Source organism: Cervus canadensis, chromosome 2 (genome assembly GCF_019320065.1).
Source record: "Cervus canadensis isolate Bull #8, Minnesota chromosome 2, ASM1932006v1, whole genome shotgun sequence".
NCBI classification, from domain to species: domain Eukaryota; kingdom Metazoa; phylum Chordata; class Mammalia; order Artiodactyla; family Cervidae; genus Cervus; species Cervus canadensis.
In genome coordinates this window covers 23,016,198-23,030,841 of record NC_057387.1, presented here as the reverse complement: position 1 = coordinate 23,030,841, position 14,644 = coordinate 23,016,198, and the positions used below count along the sequence as shown (strand labels likewise).

General features: G+C 37.9%; 1 long non-coding RNA gene across 1 annotated transcript in view; it reads left to right on the top strand.

Annotated features, from left to right (window-relative positions):
• Positions 1-13,719: 13,719 nt before the first annotated feature.
• Positions 13,720-14,644, top strand: part of LOC122435395 — an 80,781-nt gene continuing 79,856 nt past the window's right edge. Inside the window, exon 1 of the long non-coding RNA XR_006267663.1 lies at positions 13,720-13,783. This is a non-coding gene — a long non-coding RNA (uncharacterized LOC122435395). The remainder of the gene's footprint in view (positions 13,784-14,644) is intronic.

Below are 14,644 nucleotides of genomic sequence, written 5' to 3'. Positions count from 1 at the left end.
CCCTCTCATCACTTTGATGCAACATCGTACCGAAAGTCCTTATCAATACATTAATTCAAGAAAAAGAAATAAAAGGTATATGATTTAGAAAAAGAGTAAAAGGGTCCGTAACCACAGATGATATGATTGCCTATATTGAGTCTGTGTAGAAACTTGAAATACTAAGGGAAAAATCTAATAAAATATGTGTAGGATTTGTATGCTGAAGGCCTAAAACTATTATGAGAGAAACAAAATACTTAAAATAATGGAAAGATATATTGCGTTCACTAACTGGAAGACTCAGCCTTGTTAAAAGGTCAGTTTTTCTCCAAATTCATCTCTAGAGTTAATGCAGTTCCAATCAAAACCAATCAAAATAAGCAGGTTTTTCTTTCTTTTTACTTATTTTTAGAACTCTATAAGCTGACTCTAAAATTTATGAGAAAAATAAAAGGAACTAAATCATCAAAGCAGCTTTGGAAAATTAAAAGGGGACTCACATTACATGTTTTCAAGACTTACTAGGAAACAACATTAATCAAGACAGTGAGATATTGGTGAAATGAAATACTTAAAAATCAGTGAAGAATTTAGAAATCAGCCAAGGCAATTCAGTGGTGAAAGAATTGTCTTTTCAGCAAAGGATGCTGAAACAGTGAGATATCCATATGAAACAAAATGTATCTTGACCCATACACTGAACTATGTATAAAACATATCTGGAAAATGGATCACAGTCCATTTTCAAACCAGCAAACCAGGAATTAGAGGTAATTTACTTTCAAGTCATGCCCAACTCTATGGGACCTGTAGTCTTCCAGGCTCCGCTATCCACGGGTTTCAGTCAAAATGTAAAGCCTAAAAGTTTAAAAACTTGAGAAGGAAATATAGGAGAAAATTCTATGACCCTGGGTCAGGTAATACTGATTAGATAGAATACAAAAAGTACAACCCGTAAATGAAAAAATTGATGAAATGACTATCAAAAATTTAACATGTTTGATACTTTAAGAATATGTAAACACAAGATATAGACTTGGAGAAAATACTTTCAAACACATATTTAAAATATACTGAGGACTCTTACAACTCAATAAGAAGAAAACCAACAACACAGTTTAAAACTGAGTGAAACAGTTGAACAAACACTCCACTAAAGATAATACATGGATGGCAAAGCGAAGTGAAGTGAAGTTGCTCAGTCATGTCTGACTCTTTGCGACCCCATGGACTGTAGCCCACCAGGCTCCTCCATCCATGGGATTTTCCAGGCAAGAATACTGGAGTGGGTTGCCATTTCCTTCTCCAGGAGATCTTCCCAACCCAGGGATTAAACCCAGGTCTCCCGCATTGTAGGCAGACGCTTTACCATCTGAGCCACCAGGGAAGTCATGGATGGCAAAAGGGCACTCAAAAAGATACTCAACCACATTAGTAATTATGGAAATGCAAACTTAAACAGCAATCAGATACCACCTATTAGAAAAGGGGCACCAACAAGAATGCAGAACAATGCAACTCTAATACATTGCTGATGGGGATGCAAATTATACAGCTACTTTGGAAGACAACCTGGCAGTTTTCATAAAATAAAATATGCAATTGCCATATGACTCAGAAATCCCAATCATAGATAGTTACCCAAGAGAAATGAAGCTATATGTCTACACACAAACATATACACAGGAGTTTATAGTGACTTTATCCAGCATTGCCAAACAAAGGAAATTATTCAAATGTTCATTAACTCAGTGAGTCAATTCAGTCACTCAGTCATGCAACCCCATGGACTGTGGCGTGCCAGACTTCCCTGTCCATTACCAACTCCCGGAGCTTACCCAAACTCATGTCCATTGAATCGAAGATGCCATCCAACCATCTCATCCTATGTTGTCCCCTTCTCCTCCTGCCTTCAATCTTTCCCAGCATCAAGGTCTTTTCAATGAGTCAGTTCTTCCCATCAGGGAGCCAAAGTATTGGTGTTTCACCTTCAGCATCAGTCCTTCCAATGAATATTCAGGACTGATTTCCTTTAGGATGGACTGGTTGGATCTCTTTGCAGTCCAAGGGACTCTCGAGAATCTTCTCCAGCATCACAGTTCCAAAGCATCAATTCTTTACCTCTCAGCTTTCTTTATAGTCCAGTTCTTAATCCATACATGACTACTGGAAAAACCATAGCTTTGACTAGACTGATCTTTGTTAGCAAAGTAATGTCTCTGCTTTTTAATATGTGGTCTAGTTTGGTCATAGCTTTTCTTCCAAGGAGGAAGCATCTTTTAATTTCACGGCTGCTGTCACCATCTGCAGTGATTTTAGAGCCCAAGAAAATAAAGCCTGTCACTGTTTCCGTTGTTTCCCCATCTATTTGCCACAAAGTGATGGGACCAGATGCCATGATCTTAGTTTTCTGAATGTTGAATTTTAAGCTTACTTTTTCACTCTCCTCTTTCACCTTCATCAAGAGTCTCTTTAGTTCTTCTTTGCTTTCTGCCATAAGGGTGGTGTCATCTGCATATCTGAGGTTATTGATATTTCTCCCAGAAATATTGATTCCAGTTTGTGCTTCATCCAGCTTAGCATTTTGCATGATGTACTCTGCATATAAGTTAAAATGGCCTTGATATTTCCTGATTCAGACCAGTCTGTTGTTCCATGTCCAGTTCTAACTGTTGCTTCTTGACCTGCATGCAGATTTCTCAGGAGATGGGTCAGGTGGTCTGGTATTCCCCTATCTTTAAGAATTTTCCACAGTTTGTTGAAATGCACACAGTTAAAGGCTTTGGCATAATCAACAAAGCAGAAATATATGTTTTTTTGAAACTCTTTTGCTTTTTCAATAATCCAATGGATGTTGGCAATTTGATCTCTGGTTCCTCTGCCTTTTCTAAATCCAATTTGAACATCTGAAATTTCACGGTTCATGTACTGTTGAAGCATGGCTTGGAGAATTTTGAGCATTACTTTGCTAGCATGTGAGATGAGTGCAATTGTGCAGTAGTTTGAACATTCTTTGGCATTGCCTTTCTTTGGGATTGGAATGAAAACTGAACTTTTCCAGTCCTGTGGCCACTGGTGAGTTTTCCAAATTTGCTAGTATATTGAGTGCAGCACTTTCATGGCATCATCTTTTAGGATTTTAAATACCTCAACTGGAATTCCATCACCTCCACTAGCTTTGTTCGTAGTGATGCTTACTAAGGCCCATTTGACTTCAGACTCCAGGATGTCTGGCTCTAGGTGAGTGATCACACCATCGTGGTTTTCTGGGTCATGAAGATCTTTTTTTGTATAGTTCTCTGTGTATTCTATCCACCTTTTCTCAATATCTGCTTCTGTTGGGTCCATATCATTTATGTTTTTTATTGTGCCCATCTTTGCATGAAATGTTTCCTTGGTATCACTAATTTTCTTGAAGAGATTTCTAGTCTTTCCCATTCTTTTGTTTTCCTCTATTTCTTTGCATTGATCACTGAAGAAGACTTCCTTATCTCTCCTTGCTATTCTTTGGAACTCTGCATTCAGATGGGTGTATCTTTCCTTTTCTCCTTTGCCTTTCACTTCTCTTCTTTTCTCAGCTATTTGTAAGGCCTCCTCAGACAATCATTTTGCCTGTTTGCATTTCTTTTTCTTGGGGATGGTCTTGATCACTGCCTCCTGTACAATGTCAAAAACCACTGTCCATAGTTCTTCAGGCACTGTATCAGATCTAATCCCTTGAATCTATTTGTCACATCCACTGTATAATCATAAGGGATTTTATTTAGGTCATACCTGAATGATCTAGTGGTTTTCCCTACTTTCTCCAATTTAAGTCTGAATTTAGCAATAAGAAGTTCGTGATCTGAGCAACAGTCAGCTCCCAGTCTTATTTTTGCTGACTGTATAGAGCTTCTCCATCTTTGGCTGCAAAGGATATAATCAATCTGATTTTGGACTGACTATCTGGTGATGTCCATTTGTAGAGTCTTCTCTTGTGTTGTTGGAAGAGGGTGTTTGCTATGACCAGCGCATTCTCTTGGCATAACTGTTAGCCTTTGACCTTTGACAAGACTACAAGATGGCAAAATAGAAGGATGTGTGCTCATTTTCTCCTGCAAGAACTCCAAAATTACAACTTGCTGCTGAACAACTGTTGACAAGAGAATGTTAATTAACTAGTGAATGAATAAACAAAATGTGGTACATCTACACAGTAGAATATTACTCAGTAATGAAACAGAATGAACTACTGATACATGTAACAACATGAATCAATCTCAAATGCATTATAACAAGTAAAAGAATCTGGGCTCAGAATGCTCAGTACTGCATGATTGTATTTACATGACATTCTGAAAGAGGCAAACTTATAGGGATAAAAAACAGATTAGTGGTTATTTGTGGACTGGAAATGTAGGGAGGAATTTGACAACAAAGAAGCATAAGAGAACTTTTAGGTTGAGAAAAAATGTTTTGTATCTTAATTGTGGTAGTGGCTACTGTACTGTATGAGTTTCTTAAAATTTATTGCACCCAGAAAGGGTAGATTTTACTATGCACAAATTACTCTTCAATAATCCTGACTTATGAAAAAGAAAATAGAGTAATGTCCTTTGCGACAGAGTGAAGCAGTCTTTTCATTAGACTGAAGAAGACACAGATCTAACCTCATTCTTCCTATTTGACCTCACCCCTTGATAGAAAACAGGAATGGCGAAATTGATATTTGCTGAATGGAAAAGAAAACATGAGGTTATTCTAAGTGTAGAAAACCAAGTATAAGTTTCAAGTAATGAATTAAGGATCCATTGTGATAACTGAATTATGGGTAATGACAAGGGAATGAACAAAAAGATACTTGAGAAGTATATGAAAACTTTCTCTTATTGAGTATCAAGTGAAGTTTACTTCCCAGATGAGGTTACCCTAGATTGTAACTTGAGAATTAAAATTCACAGAGCTAGCCTTTCAAATTTGTATTTGATTTTAAATCAACATCTTTTTGCTATTTTTCCTTTTGGCTGGAAAAACTGGAATCTAGATTTTACAAGAAAACCACTTTCAGGTAATATATTCTAGTTCATATGTAATTGAACTACAGCACCATTTTCAAAGGACTTTTTTACTACTAAAGAGAAAAGTATAAGGTTTAGGTAATTTTCAGGATATATAAGTTTGAAGGGGGAAGTTCAACCATATTTTAACTTATAGACAATAATATTTTGAAACATTAGAAATTTTATATAGCTAAAACCTTTATAGTTTGAAAAAGTAATTAAAAATTTTGTCATTTGAATTTTATAAAGTTGAAGTGAAATGGATAGTGTAAAAATATAAATAAATGTCACAGATACTATTTTTAAAAGAACTTTTAGATTTAGATTTGGGCAGTATTCTGAAATTTTCTCTAGTTTCCTACTCAGTTACATATAAATTCAAAATACTTACTGTAAAAGAGTATATAATAAGAAATATTTCAAACAACTTTATGCCAGTAAATTTGAAATTTTCAACTTGAATTCCTTGAGTAACACAATTTATCAGATATGGGACAAGAGAAAATAAGAAATCTAAATAGATCTGTTATTGTTGTTTAGTCAATAGGTCATGTCTTACTCTTTTGTGACCCCATGGACCATATCCTGTCAGGCTCCTCGGTCCATGGGATTTTCCAGGCAAGAATACTGGAGTGGGTTGCCATTTTTTTCCCCAGGAGGTCTTCCTGAGGGATTGAACCCAAGTCTCCTGCATCTCGGATTTTACTGCTGACCTGCAATCTTATCAGTTTAAAGAGTTACTAAGTGGAGTTCAGGACTACTAGTACTCTTGCCTGGGGAATCCCATGGATGGAGGAGCCTGGTGGGCTACAGTCCATGGGGTCGAGGAGAGTCGGACACGACTGAGGGACTTCATGTTCACTCTTCACTTTCATGCATTGGAGAAGGAAATGGCAACCCACTCCAGTATTCTTGCCTGGAGAATTCCAGGGATGGAGGAGCCTGGTGGGCTGCCGTCTGTGGGGTCGCACAGAGTCGGACACGACTGAAGTGACTTAGCAGCAGCAGTACTTCCCCGCTGGCTCAGACAGTAAAGAATCTAATGCAGGAGACCTGGATTCAATTCCTGAGTTGGGAAGATCCCCTGGGGAAGGGAATGGCAACCCTCTCCAGTAGTCTTGCCTGGAGAATCCCATTGACAGAGGAGCCTGGTAGGCCTCAGCCTGGGGTTTCACCAAGTCAGACACGACTGAGCAACTAACACACTTTCAAAGCAGATAGAGAGAAAAGACATGTCATAAAAGTGCGAGCAAAGAGAGGAGCCCCAAAATGTGCATATAAACTCTGCTCAAACCCTGAATAACCCCTGAATTATACATGTGTGGGGTAGACTCCAAACAGCCCAGTGATAAGCAACAACAGAAGTCCGAAAGAAAAAAAAAAAGAAGTCTGAAGGAATTTAGCAGAGACACTAACTACTGCACATCATAAGGGAGAGATCCTTGAGTGTGAATTCGGCCAAGCTAATTCCTTGATAGGAAGGGGAAAAAAAAAACCTCTTCAGAGGAGGATAAAGATATCCAGCCTCTACAGTGTGATGAAAGATTTTTAGACACACAAAGAAACAGGAAAATATGATTAACAGAAATAGTAATCAATAGAAACTTACTCTAAGGTGCTCCAGATATTGGCATTTTTATACTTTAAAGTAGCCATATAAATATTTTCAAAGACTTTCAAAGGAAAGCATGATTATAATTAATGAAGTTATGTGGAATTTCAGCAGAGAGGTGGTAACTATTCTTGCATGCATGGAAAGTCACTTCAGTCATGTCCAACTCTTTGTGATCCCATGGATTATAGCCTACCAGGCTCCTCTACCCAACTCAGGGATCGAACTTGCATCTTCTGCAACTCCTGAATTGTAGGCAGATTCTTTACAGCTGTGCCATCAGGGAAGCCCTATTAAAAACAGCCAAATGGAAATTCTAGACCTGAAAGGAAAAACATCAGAAATGAATATAACTGACTGGGGTTAAGAGCAGGTATGAAAAGGCCAAAGAAAGTGTCAAAAAAAAAAAAAAAAAAAAAAAAAAAAAAGGTCAATAGAAAGTATTCAATCTAAAGAACCAAGAAAAAAAGATTAGGAAAAAAGAATCACCAGAACTTCAGTGTCATGGAGGACAATGTCAAGTGGTTTAATTTAAGGGTGATTGGAGTCTCAGAAAGAAAAGAGATATAATGGGGCAGAAAGAAGATATTAGAAAAATTGGCAGAAAAATTCCTTAATTTCATGAAAAAATAGATCCAAGAAGTTGAATAAATGTCAGCCATGATAAATACAATGAGAATCACAACTAGGTATATTATAGTTAAACTACTGAAAAGCAAGCATAAAGACAAAATCCAGAAGGAACCAGAGAAAAGTAAAACATTGTGTATGTTGTTCAGTCACTCAGCCATGTCTGTTTGTGACCCCATGGACTGCAGCACACCAGGCTTTCCTGTCCTTCACCATCTCCCTGAACTTGCTCAAACTCATGTCCACTGAGTCGATGAGGCCATCCAACCATCCCATTCTATGTTGCCCCCTTCTCTTCATGCCCTGAATCTTTCCCAGCATCAGGGTCTTTTCCAATAAGTTACATTAGGTGGCCAAAGTATTGGAGCTACAGCTTCAGCCTCACTCCTTCCAATGAGCAGTCAGGGTTGATTTCCTTTAGGATTGACTGGTTTGATCTCCTTGCTGCGCAAGGGACTCCAAGAGTCTTCTCCAACACCAGAGTTCAAAAGCATCAAGTCTTCAGTGCTCAGCCTTCTTTGTTGTCCAACTCTCACATCTGTACCTGACTACTGGAAAAGCCATATCTTTTTTTCTTGGTTCTTTATATTGAATACTTTCTATTGGTCTTTCGCCTTTTTTTTTTGTTTTTGTTTTTGTTTTTTTTAGTTTATTGACACTTTCTTTGGCCTTTTCATATCTGCTCTTAACCCCAGTCAGTTATATTCATTTCTGATGTTTTTGCGAAGTAATGTCTCTGCTTTTTAATACGTTGTCTAGCTTTGTTGTAGCTTTCTTCCCAAGGAGCAAGTGCCTTTTAATTTCATGGCTGCAGTCACCACCTGCAGTGATTTTGGAGCCTCAGAAAATAAAGTCTTTCACTGTTTCCACTTTTGCCATGAGGTGATGGGACTGGATGCCATGGTCTTAGTTTTTTGAATGTTGAGTTTTAAGCCAGCTTTTTCACTCTCCTCTTTCATCTTTATCAAGAGGCTCTTTAGCTCCTCTTGATCATGTATGAAAGCAATTCAAGTGATGGCTGGGATTTTATCAGAAACAATGAAGTAAAAAGACAATAGGACAGTATCTTTAAAAGTGCTGAAAGGTGGCAAAGGGAACTATAGACACAGAATCTATATCCAGTGAAAATACCCTTCCTATGAGGACAAAATTAAAACATTTTAAATAGACAAAGCTAAGAAAACTCATTACTGCCTATGTTCTCACACCAATTCCCTGACACGATCTGGGTGTTCTGCAATTAAATTCAGTTCTACACTACCTGGAGTTTGTGCAGAACCCACAAATTAAAAGCAAAGTTATTCATGAGACTACCTCAACTTCAGGCTCCAGTTAAAAAGTCTTGGAGGCTATCCACACTTCTAACCTACCAGCTATAAATTTAGGAGTTCCCATCACCCTTTTGGGCTTCCCAGGTGGTGCTAGTGATAAAGAACCCACCTGCCAATGCAGGATATGTAAGAGATATGTGTTCAATTCCTGGATGGGGAAGATCTCCTGGAGCAGGTAGTGTCAACCTGCTCTATTATTCTTGTCTGGCAAGTTCATGGATAGAGGAGCCTGGCAGGCTATAGTCCATGGGGTTGCAAAGAGTTGGACACTATTGAGTGACTGAGCACAGATATGAGAAGCACACACATCACCCTTTCAGTTTGAATAATTCACTAAATTGACTCACAGGACTCAGGAAAGTCTATACTCATTACCATCTTATTATAAAGGATACAAATGAATAGTCACATGAACAGATACATAAAGCAAGATCTGCAAGGGTTCAAGCACAGGAGCTTCTGCCCCACAGAATGATTATTCTCCTAGTACGTCAATATGTTCATCAACAAGGAAGTTCCACTGAGCCAGAGATTTAGGGAAAGGAGTAAGGGATCGCTGCATAGACAGGATTGATGAAATCATTGGTCACGTGACTGAGCTCCGTGTCTAGCTCCCCTCCCTTGTCCAGAGATTGGGCCGGCCCAAAGTTCTTCTAATTATGTGGTTGGTTTTTCTAGTGACCAGTCCTCATTCTGATGCTATCTAGAGATCTACCAAGAGTCACCTCCTTAGCATAACAAAGACACTCCTATTGCTAAGGAAATTCCAAAGAGAGAGAGACCAGACATAATTTTTTTTTTTTAATACCACTCCAGCAGAACTAAACTATAAGACATGCTAAAGAAGCTTCATCAGGCTGAAAGGAAATGACATTAGATGAAAACATGAGGCAATAGGAAGGAATGAAGGTGACTAGAAATGGTAAACATATAGATAAATAGAAGCATACTTTTTATCCTTTTCATTTCTTTATAAGAAATGACTATTTCATATGAAACTATAAAATTGTAGTATGTAGTTTATAATACAGGTGAATGTAATATATGTGCAAAATGGTATAAAAGATGCAGCTGTAAATGGAAACGCACTGTTGCACAATTCTTACATTGTGCATGAAACTACACACTATTAGCTTCAGAAAATCTATGATAAGTCAAAAAGGAATACAGTAATTTCTAACGCAGGCAATAGAAACAATGTAGACAACAAAGGAAACCACAAACAAAAGACAACCTAGAACGGGGAAAAAATGTTTGCAAATGATGCAACTGACAAGGGCTTACTTTCCAAACATACAAACAGCTCATACAACTCACTATCAAGAAAATAAACAACCCAATCAAAACATGAGTAGAAGACCTAAATAGACATTTCTCCAAATGCAAATGCAAATGCAAATGATCAATAGGCACATGAAAAGATGTTCAACATTGCTTATTATTAGAAAAATACAAATCAAAACTACAATGAAGTATCACCTCACACTGGTCAGAATGGCCATCATCAAAAAGTCTACAAACAATAAATGTTGGAAGGAGTGTGGAGAAAAGGGACCCCTCCTACACTTTTGGTAGTAATGTAAATTGGCATAGCCATTATGGAAAAAAGTATGGCGGTGCCTTAAAAAACTAAAAGCAGAGTTAACATATGATCCAGCAACCCCACTCCTGGGCATGTATCTGGAAAAAATGAAAATTCTAATTCAAAAAATACATGCACCCCAACATTCATAGCAGCACTATTTACAATAGCCAAGACGTGGAAGCAACCTAAGTGTCCATCAATAAATGAATGGATCAAGAAGATGTGATATATATTTGAATGATAATAAAATGAAAAAAAAATACAATGTCAAAATTGAAGAGATGTAAATGAACTTAGCAGAATGTAGAGGGAAATCTATGGGCTTCCCAGGTGGTTTAGTAGTAAAGAATTCACCTGCCAATACAGGAGACACCAGAGACGTGGGTTTGATCCCTGGGTTGAGAAGATCCTCTGAAGTAGGAAGTTGCAGTTTGCTCCAGTCTTCTTACCTGGAAAATTCTATGAACAGAGGACCTGGCAGGCTACAGTCCATGGGGAAGAGTAGGATACAACTTAGTGACTAAACAACCTCAAAGAGGTTGAGGGTTTGGAAGTTAAAATGACGATGAAATATATAGTATATCAACATGTTGGCTGACTATTTAAAACACTGATAGGTAATACCAGTTGGTGAGATTGTAGAGTAATGGAACACATGTTGTTGATATTGGAAGTGCAAATTGGTGCATCCACATTGAGAAACTGTTAATATGTACTGACATTGAGCATAAGCATATCCTAAGGCCTAGTCATCTCATTACTAGATATGCTCCAAACAAATGCATGCAAATGTCTACAAAAAGCCAAATATTAGAAATGAAAATTCATAGCAGCATTTTTTCAAATAGCCAAATTAGGAAGCAACTCAAATGTCCTCAAACAGTATAATAGAGAAATAAATTATGGTTATATCCATGAAATGAGAAATATACAGCAATGAAAATGAAGAAACCACTGCCCCATACAACAGCAGGGATAATTATCAAAACATAACACTGAGCAAAAGAAGCCAGACATCAAAGAACACATACTAAATGGAAAATTCAAAAATAGGTGAAACTAAGCTATGGCATTAGAAGTCAGGAGAATGCTTACGTTCTGGGAGAAGAACAGGGCAGTGTCTAGAAGGCTGCCCAAAGCAAACGTCTGCTAAGGTTCTATTTATGAGTCTTTGTTATGGTTTAGTATTCTTGCCTGGAGAATCCCAGGGACAGAGGAGCCTGGTGGGCTGCTGTCTGTGGGGTCGCACAGAGTCTGACACGACTGACATGACCTAGCAGCAGCAGCAGCAACATGAGTGATTTGGGTGATTGTTGTATGGATTACTTTGTGCTACATGGGCACTTTTCTGTATGTATGCTCTATATCTATAAAAATGGGTTTTTTAGAAAATATTTTTAAATTGGGTTAAAAGACAGGATGGAAAGACATGAAAGAATAGGAGGCAAGTCAAATTATCTGAATCGATATCTTTGTTGGTATCAATGACAAGTGCTAGAGAAACATGGAAAAGAGAGAAATCAATGACAGTTAGATTGAAAGTGTTTTCTTGGACTAGGTAGAAATTGATTTGGGTGCTGAATAATGGTAGAATTTGGACAGGAAGACAGGAAGGGCAAGGCACGCAGGCAGAAGGGTAGTCTGAGTAAGGTGGGGATGAGCATGCTCTGTTGACAAAGAGGGGTCCTGCTTGGGGTGAATTTTCTTCTTGGAGGATGAGGAACAGTTCTCACAATATTGCCTCACCTTATACTTTACAAAGCTCTTTCTCATACTCTGTCTTATTTGATGATCAAGGTTGATTAACAAATGTTCAGGAAGAGTAAGTCACTTGCTCAGAGCCATTTAACAGGTCGGGTTGTATTCCCAGTTTAAAGAACCACTGAACTGGATTCAGTCCTAGGTCCATTGAACTCAAGATTCTAAGGGTCACAAAAGTCTGAAGGAATGTGTCAGGATGTGGCATATCAATGTAGGTTGTAATCTAAGGACACAGAAATGTTTAGTAAATAGGTTTGTCAATGCAAGATTTTCCTCCACTGAATGAAACTCTGTGTTTCCACATACTATAACATTCCTAAACCTTAAACTTGAACATTTTATGAAAAAAGCCCTTAACGAAATTCTCAGGAAGTTTCTAAGAACAGGACAACTTGCATTCATCTTCTTGGCTCATCTCAGCATGGCATGCTGCTGTGGCCAAGACCCATGTTCTTATTGAAATTGTGGAAAGCTATCTTGTCATGCCAGGGTGCAAAAACCCTGATTCGTTTCTCTATAAAGAATATGAAGTTCACCTGTGGTGGATTTAGTTTTTTGAGACAAAAAAAGACACATCTAAAGCAACAGATGAGGCCATAATCCTACTTTTTAGGCCTAATTTTTAAACATAAAATGTGCAGCAAACTAGTGACCATCATCTTAGTACCAAACAATGTGACTATTCTACTGTTCCTTTCCTTCTATGGATCAATGTGTTCTAAGATGTCTATTCACCAAATTCTAGCTCTGTTTTGTTATTCTAAGGAACAGTTTTCATCTCAGGTGCAGTGATGGAGAGGCCTGCTCTGAATATGCAGCATTCTTTTAGCACAATAAGTAATTAATAACTAAAAGAAGACACAGTCATGCATGGCGCAGATTTAAAGCAAGGGCTGGAAAATAGAAATGAATATATTTAGTAGAGACAGTCTAGTAGACATCATTTAGTAGAGACATCTACTTCCTTTCTCCCCGAGCTATTCCATCTCTTTTCTTTAATTTGCCTGTATTTTAGTAACAAAGTGATTGGTTTATATTCTTTTTTTTATAGAACTCTTTTTTTCTGATTATACAGGTAATAATGATCCTTTTAGTAAATGAGCAATATGGACAAATACAAAAACACAGAGTTTATTCACAATCTAACTTTGGTGAATTTCATTATCTTTTTCGTATATTTATATATAAATTTTGTCTTAGATAGCTAAATTTTTATTATGTTTATAATTTCAGTCTCCTGGAAGTAGCTTTGGGAAATGGCAGTGTGGCTGAAAAGAATGGACTCTGGGGTGAGGAGGGTGGACAAACATGTAGGACATAAACTCTTCCATGTCTTTCTCTTACACCTTTAGGTAGGTGGTTTTCAGCCTTGAATATACACAAACATCAACTGGGGAACTCTGAAACAAAAGCCTGTGCCTCAACCCAGAAGTTTTAATGTGCAGCCAGAGAACCTCTGGTCTGGGTCGTGGCCCTCACCCCGGTCACCATGAGGTCCCTTGAAAAAAGCCTCAGCACTGGGGCAGTGAGCAGCTCCTGCAGCTCTCCCAGTGTGGGTCCTTTGGCCTCTTAAAGGGCCCCCAAAACTCTTACTACTTAGTGATCAATATGGACCTTACCATAAATGCTGTAACACTCAGAGCAAGCAGGTATTTCCAGTGTTTGTGAAATCATGACAAAAATTCCCCTTCCCATGAACTGTCACAGGAATGCAGTTGACCCTTGAACAACACTTCAAGAGTCCAGATTTTTCAGTAATGTGCACATATCACAGGACTACACAGTCCATGGTTAGCTGGCTTCATGGATGCAGAACCAAAGATATGGAGGGCTCACTGTGAAGGTACACATGGGTTTTTGATGGCAAGGGAAGTGGCCAGCACCCCTAACCCTGCATTGTTGAAGGGTCAGCTACAATGCTTTATAAGAACAAAGCCAATAATCATATGGTTTTTATCTTTCAATTTGTTAATGTGGTGTGTCACATTGATTGATTTGCAAACATTGAAGAATCCTTGCATCCCTGGGATAAAGCCCACTTGGTCATGATGTATGACCTTTTTAATATGTTGGGATTCTTTTCTAAGAACTTTGTTAGAGGATTTTTGCATCTATGGTCATCAGTGATATTGGCCTATAGTTTTCTTTTCTTGTGGCATCTTTGTCTGTTTAGGGTTATGGTGGCCTCGTATGATGAGTTTGGAAGTTTACCATCCTCTGCAATTTTCGGGAACAGTTTGAGTAGGATAGGTGTTAGCTCTTCTCTAAATTTTGGGTACAATTCAACTGTGAAGCCATCTGGTCCTGGGCTTTTGTTTGTTGGAAGATTCCTGATTTCAGTTTCTATTTCTGTGCTGGTGATGGATCTGTTAACATTTTCTATTTCTTCCTGGTTCAGTTTTGGAAAGTTATACTTTGTTAAGAATTTGTCCATTTCTTCCAAGTTGTCCATTTTATTGGCATATAGTTGCTGATAGTAGTCTCTTACGATCCTTTGTATTTCTATGTTGTCTGTTGTGATCTCTCCATTTTAATTTCTAATTTTGTTTTTGATTCTTCTCCCTTTTTTTCTTGATGAGTCTGGCTAATGGTTTATCTATTTTATTTATCTTCTCAAAGAACCAGCTTTTAACTTTGTTGATTTTTGCTATGGTCTCCTTTGTTTCTTTTTCATTTATTTCTGCCCTAATTTTTTTTTTTTTTT